At 43.7% G+C, this 6,590-nt stretch overlaps 1 long non-coding RNA gene across 2 annotated transcripts; it reads right to left on the bottom strand.

Annotated features, from left to right (window-relative positions):
* Window positions 1–3,548: 3,548 nt before the first annotated feature.
* LOC110431556 lies at window positions 3,549–6,155 on the bottom strand. 2 transcript variants are annotated; one of them, XR_002448980.1, is made up of 3 exons: window positions 4,101–6,155; window positions 3,962–4,012; window positions 3,549–3,850 (listed from the first exon to the last, which is right to left on the bottom strand). It is a non-coding gene; the product is annotated as an uncharacterized LOC110431556 (long non-coding RNA). The 2 variants fall into 2 exon arrangements; XR_002448979.1 differs by having other exon boundaries at window positions 3,962–6,133.
* Between the last annotated feature and the right edge of the window lie 435 nt (window positions 6,156–6,590).

Below are 6,590 nucleotides of genomic sequence, written 5' to 3'. Positions count from 1 at the left end.
CTAACCTGCAACAAGCGTTGATACTATGACTAACATGTGTTTTGCAGAAACATCGATGAGTTAGATCGTGGTAATGGGAATCTACGGCAATATAGTTTTCATGCCCCATGTCAATGAAATCATATCAGTTTTCAAAGGTTGGACGACAAGGTTAAGGACGGTTAGTTCTGAAAATTGAAAGGAGTTGAGTGATGTTCGGATTAGTCATTAGGATGTTGTTTTTTTCTGTTGGCCGTACTGTTAAGGGGGGTGCAAATGGGTAGCTTGATCTAGGTGAGTCTAATGTTTAGGTGTGGTGCACACTTGTCAAACTTACCACTAGGTAGCTCTACTTTGTCCCTAAAATGGTTTGGAGAAGTCAAGGTTCACAAAGTTTCTGAATTGGAACTAAACCAAGCACTTACAGCTACATCGGACGCTGGGTCACTGAGCGTCGGACTCTAACGCCTGTGTGTGACTAGTGCAATGTGTGCACAGCCAGCCAAAACAGTGCGTAGTGCGTCGGACGCGATGATGTTGAGAGTCAGACACACCGATACTCACACTGTAGCAACTGTCAGAACTCAACAACGGGTCAGATGCTGCTAGGGCATGGCATCGAGCGTTGGCCCTAGCACCGGACGTGACCCAGAGAGGACGCGCTCGATGACGCACCCTAATGGTCACTGTATGAAGCACTCGATTTGAACATGTCGAAGCATCCGATGACCCCAACAAGTGCTTAGTTAGAGGGTAATGGTTGGATTTAAAGGCTTGGCCTATAAATACAACTCCTACATGTTCAAAGCATCTCTCTTGCCCATTTGTTTAGCTAAAGCATCCATTTGAGTGCAAGAGAGTGCAAGAGCCAAGTGAGGTGATTAAGATTTGATAATCCACAATTAAGGACCTCATTAGTGCACAGGAAGTAGCAAGTGTGCATCCACCCCTCATTAGGCTTGTTGTGGTCAAGTGCGAGTTTGTGATTGTTACTCTTGGTGATCACCATCACCTAGACAGTTTGGTGGTGATTGGGAGCTTGGTGATCATCCAATGGAGCTTGTGGATGACCCAACTCATCTTGTGAGTGGTTTTGGGCGATTCACCATGTGTCCACGTCGGAGAAACAAAGAATCAATCCATAAAGAGCACTTGATCCTTGCACGAATCAAGGGGGAGCTACACCCTTGTGCGGGTGCTCCAACGAGTACTAGTGGGGAGTGGTGACTCCCCGATACCTTGGCAAAACATCGCCACATTCCTCTCCTATTTACTTTGAGCATTTACTTTCAAGTATTTCAATTGTTGTTTTTACATTTCTAGAATTGTCATACTAAAATAGGATTGGAACCTAGGGTTCAAAACTTTTACTCCGTTAGAATCACTAGGAAACACAAGTTAGGCACCTAGAGTGAAAAATGGGCTAATAGGTCTTGATTACCACATTAAATTTTAGAATTAGCCCAATTCACCCCCCTCTTGGGCATCTTGATCCTTTCACCGCTCACCTCCTTCTCCTTCATACACACTTTTATTGGTGTGGCCGATGATGTTGCAATTATTATAGCAGAACTTCAAAAGGAATTCATACACTATGGGGAACCATAGTGGGTTATCTTCCTCTTTTGCCACCAGTGAAATCCCCCTCATTAGCGGTTTGTTAATGTTTAGCTTCACATTGATGCGTATGTATTTCCTGACAGCTGAGCCATCTTCTTCAAGATCCATGTCTACAAACACTCCCACCTTATTTCCAATCATTTCCCTCGTCAACCAATTCATCATCCTAAGTGACATTCCCAACACCCTAATCCACAATGGTATGATCTCAAAATTAACATCTTCTAATTGCTTCCTTCCATCAAAATCCACCATCACGATTAGATCTTTCCCGAACACCCATGGCCCATCCTCAAGCGCCATCTTCTTCCTCGCAAGTTGATGGAAAGTGAAGAGAAACTAATTCGAATTGAGATCTTACAGTCTTTCCCTTAGATCAGGCACCACACTCTCCCTAGTGCTTGACTCAAGGCCTCCACGTTTGTCAGGTGATCCGCTAGCACTTTCTAGATCATTTGTGCTTCATTCAGCCACTGACACCCAGACACCCTTCTTGTCCTCTTTCGATAGTTTTATCTTCTCCATTATCCCTTTAACTGCCTACATCTCTAGTGGTAATCGGGGTAGTACTCGACCACAAAGATGTTGAACTCCCTTGAACCCTAACAAACTCATTCGGTGCTAATGAGAAACTCAATTAGCAGAGGGGGTTTTGGCTCCGGAATGGAGGATTTATGTTGACACCAATGATGGATGGGAGGTGGACACTAACTCAGATCAACCAGAACAATCTGAACTAGGAAGGAGGGAGGGAAGGAGTAACTACGACTATCACACCGAGGAAACCCTAACTTGATATGCTAGAGGCGCCAAGACTATAACAATAATTGTTGTTCAGTGTCCACCAATTGGTCTAATGCACAATGCCACAATCCAAAGTAAAAAACTCTTTAGGCATACTGGTGTGTGGTACTATGGTGTGGGTGTGTCTAAAAACTAAAAAGTGAAATATCGGTCTATTTTTATGTGTGTTCTAGTGATCTTTTCTAGGAAAAAAAATCTTCTTCCTAATTTGTATTAGCATACACAAGTAACTCGAATATCGTGGTGTACATCTTCCAACTCTCTAGTGATATCAAGGTTGATGTTCATGTGCAATTTCATCAAATATGTTTTCATCAAAAAAACATTGGACATTTGAGTGTTTCGAACTCAGAAAACTCTAGTACTCCGTACGTTCTAAATTGAGAGATATACTTGTATGGCCTTGAAAAATGACTCTTCCTTATATGACTTTTTTTAAACTTACCTCTATGGCCCTCAAACGAACTTTCATTACTTTTGTGGCCTTCCGTCCGTTTTCAGTAGTTAACAGTGTTAAGCGAAGGATAAAAAGACTATTTTACCCCTGGTATAAAAAATTTGCAGAGTTTTGTTTGTTTGTTGTATATTTGGAGTAATATTTAGCACATACATAATAGTAGGACATATTTGGCGTAAAAAATATAGTTTTGTTTGTATATTGTGTGTGAATTTATTTGCTAAATATTATTCCGAATATACAACAAACAAAGAAAACTCTGCAATTTTTTATGCCAGGGGCAAAATAGTCTTTTTACCTGCTAAAAACGGACGGAAGACCATAGAAGTAATAAAAGTTCGTTTCAAGGTCATAGGGTAAGTTCAAAAATAAAAGGGCCATATAAGGAAGAGCTATTTTTTCAGAGCCATACATGTAAATCTCTCTTACCAATTATAGTCTCTTAGACTTTTGGGTACATCACAAAATAAATATACTGAAAAAAGCAAGCGGCTATTATAATTTATAATAAAGATTGTACAAATTTTAGGCTTAAGATCCATAGAGGTAATAGCTCTATCTGGTCTTCACCATGGTGCCCTAACTGGTATGATATCTACAGTCATGTTAATCTGCCTGTCACTCAAACCCCCATGCCAGCAACAGTTGCTGATTTACTTCATCCCCAATCTAAAACTTGGCATCAACCTTACATTCAATCAGTTTTTGATAATCAGTTAACTAATGAAATATCTCAGATAAGAATTGTTCCAACTAAACACAATAATCCAGAGGATGACATTTTAAGATGGAAACCAGCTAAAAATAGAGTTTGCACTACTAAAGAAATATACAAGTACCTGTATAATCAAAATATCATTCAGCTGCCAGATGCAGGATCTAGGAGCATTTCACCTCAAGCTAAATCAATCCTCCACAAGGTCTGGAAGGCACCCAAGATGCCACCTCTCATCAAAACCTTCGCCTGGAGACTGATCAGAAGGGCCTTGGCTACAGGAGACAGAGCAGCAAGGTACACAAATAATATTAACATTAACCAAAATTGCAACATTTGTGGTCAAATAGAAAATGATGCTCATCTGTTTTTCCATTGTCACCTACCTAAAGCTGTTTGGTTTTCCTCTAGCCCTGCTCTGATAACAGATAATCTTCCTATTGAAGACGATGGAGTACAAGAAATCTTAACCTCCTTTATTGATGATACTACTCCTCATGATCTTTTAAGCAAAATTTTTATTACCTTGTGGTTCTTGTGGAAAGCAAGAAATGATAATCGTTTCCAGAGGAAGACATGGATCCCAAACCAGGTGCACAATGCTGTCAAAGCATACACAAAGGCTGCTACACCAACTCTACAGAAAGAACAACAGGAGCTGCAAAACCCCACACAACCCATTGGTATGGCAATCTATAATCCCTGTATTTCAAATCTTACTGTGTCTATCCCAGCATCTTTAACAGGGCCCAGATGTTATGTTGATGCATCCACGCTGCCGGATCAGAATCAAACCTTCATTCGACCTGCAGGTATTGGAATCTCTTTTATTGATGTGCAGGTGCAGCCTCCGATCAAAATTCTTGTTAAGGCGCGTGTCGAACAAGTCTCTTCTGTCCTCATGGCGGAAGCAACGGCTGCTGCTCTAGCAGCTCAACTCTTGCATCTCCTCCAAGCACAAAATTCTTATATTCTTTCAGATTGCCAGCAGCTGGTGCTATTCCTAAATCAGGAATCTGTCGCCCACCCCCCGGGCTGGAGGATGAAGCCTTTCTCTCAAGTCTACAAGAATTTTGCAGATGCATGAGACATCTCCATTCGCAAGATTCACAGATCCTCAAATTTGACGGCACATAGTCTAGCCTCTCAGGCAAATAGCCTCTCAGCAGCCCTCCCTCGGAGGAGTTGCTCATCCACTGCTCATAATCAGCAGTGCTCTGTTCTGAGTGTTCTTCAGGAGCTTTCTGTTCCAGATGTACTCATCTCTACAGCGTTTTGCTGTTATTAATATAATTCCAGTTACTAATAAAAAAAAACTTTTGTGTACTATATGTTTGGTTCTACCAAACTAGTACTCCTATATGTTTGCTACGTTCTTAGAGGAAAAAAAAGGATTGGTATATGTGTGCCACTTCCACCCAGTGGAAATGTGGAATCTGCACGCAACACACTTCCATAGTCCCATGACAAGTGGTCCCGCGCGACTATCCTGCTCGCAGTCACTGGCTGCTGTATCATCGTTTGCCCACCGTGCAACACAGCAGGCGCAGCGGCCCTGGCCGTGGCGCCGATCCGGCGGCCTCTTGGCCTTCCAATGCAAGTTTCAAGGCCAGCAGCTCAATAAGTCCTCGCCCACTACACTGCTTCGGCTCTTCCGCTTCCCAACCAAGCACGCTGCAGGCCGCCGGCACGCGCGCGTCTTCATTTCCGCTGGCTCCTCTCTCTCTCTTCGTCTTCTTCCATCCAGTTCGATCGTCACTCATCACCAACAGCTAGCAGTGATCCTACGCGAGCGCGCTCTCGCCATTGTTCGGCGGCGAGCCGGCGACCATGTCGTCGTCCTCGGCGAAGCCGCCGCCGGCGTCGCCGCGGGAGCACGTGGAGAGGATCCGGTGGGAGCGCTACTTCATCGGGCGTGAGGAGCGGAATCCGCTGGCGGAGGACATGCACCAGGCCGTCAACTACCTCTCGCAGGAGCTCTACTCCAAGGACGTCCACTTCCTCATGGAGCTCATACAGGTATATTATTGATATTACTACTAGCTACCTGCCGGAGCCGGAGCCGGACAGCTGCAAGGTTCTTTGTCAGGCATAGGCAATGTACCATTCTTTTCTAGCGCTCAAAGGATATCTTTTGGGGGATTTTTGTTTTTCTTTCACTGTAGTAGAATGTAGATGAACACGATGTGGTTTCATCAATTTTGCAGCTGGTATATTAGCGCGCCTCAAAGCATATCAGTAGTAAGAGTTTAACCAATCTTTGGTAGTAAAACACCAAAGGACTTTGCAAATTGAGATTGGCCGTTACGATCCTCGGCCAGCTAATTTAGTGTCATGGTATGTTCTGGTTTCATGGATTCTATGGTTAAAGATGGCCCCCCTACTTTACTTTTTTTGTAAAAAATGGATCGATGCTTGCAATTTGAGGAATTTTATAAAAGAATAGGAAACGAAAGATAATATTGAAATGCCACTTTGAAAATGTCTAAATTCTACTACCTTAATTAGACATTTACACCTGATCAATTGTGTGCCAGATTGAGTTCGAGTAGGGCTGGGAGAAAATGCCGGATCGGTCTACTACGTGTCGGGCCACGCTTTTCTATTTTTTTTTGGGGGGGGGGGGGGGTTTCTATATATCAGGATGGGGTGTTTCCAGGTTGGGTTGGGTTATGGGTTGAAAATTATGGCTCGAGCCCAACCAGTGTTTTTTTAGTTCTACTCCTACCCTCTTGGTCGAGCTACCACAGCTTTGCCCCGTGCTCTGTCCCTTTTCCCATCTCATCACCACCGCTCTACCATGGCACTGCCCTCCACCTATAGCTCTGCCAGACTGTCGCCATGGTCAGCCTCATTCGCGTTGCAACCTCTTTTTATTCGCAAACGCGCAGATTTCTCCATATTTCATTAAGGGCTCCTTTGGCAGCACGGGATTCCGGAGGGTTCCCCGTGATTTCCCCGCGCCGAGAAACCACGCGACGATTTTCCCTGCCACAATCTGTCGCGCTCTTTGGA

This window comes from Sorghum bicolor, unplaced genomic scaffold, assembly GCF_000003195.3.
Source record: "Sorghum bicolor cultivar BTx623 unplaced genomic scaffold, Sorghum_bicolor_NCBIv3 super_801, whole genome shotgun sequence".
Classification (NCBI taxonomy): domain Eukaryota; kingdom Viridiplantae; phylum Streptophyta; class Magnoliopsida; order Poales; family Poaceae; genus Sorghum; species Sorghum bicolor.
The sequence above is the reverse complement of the archived record's forward strand: the minus strand, read 5'-3'. Positions and strand labels throughout refer to the sequence as shown.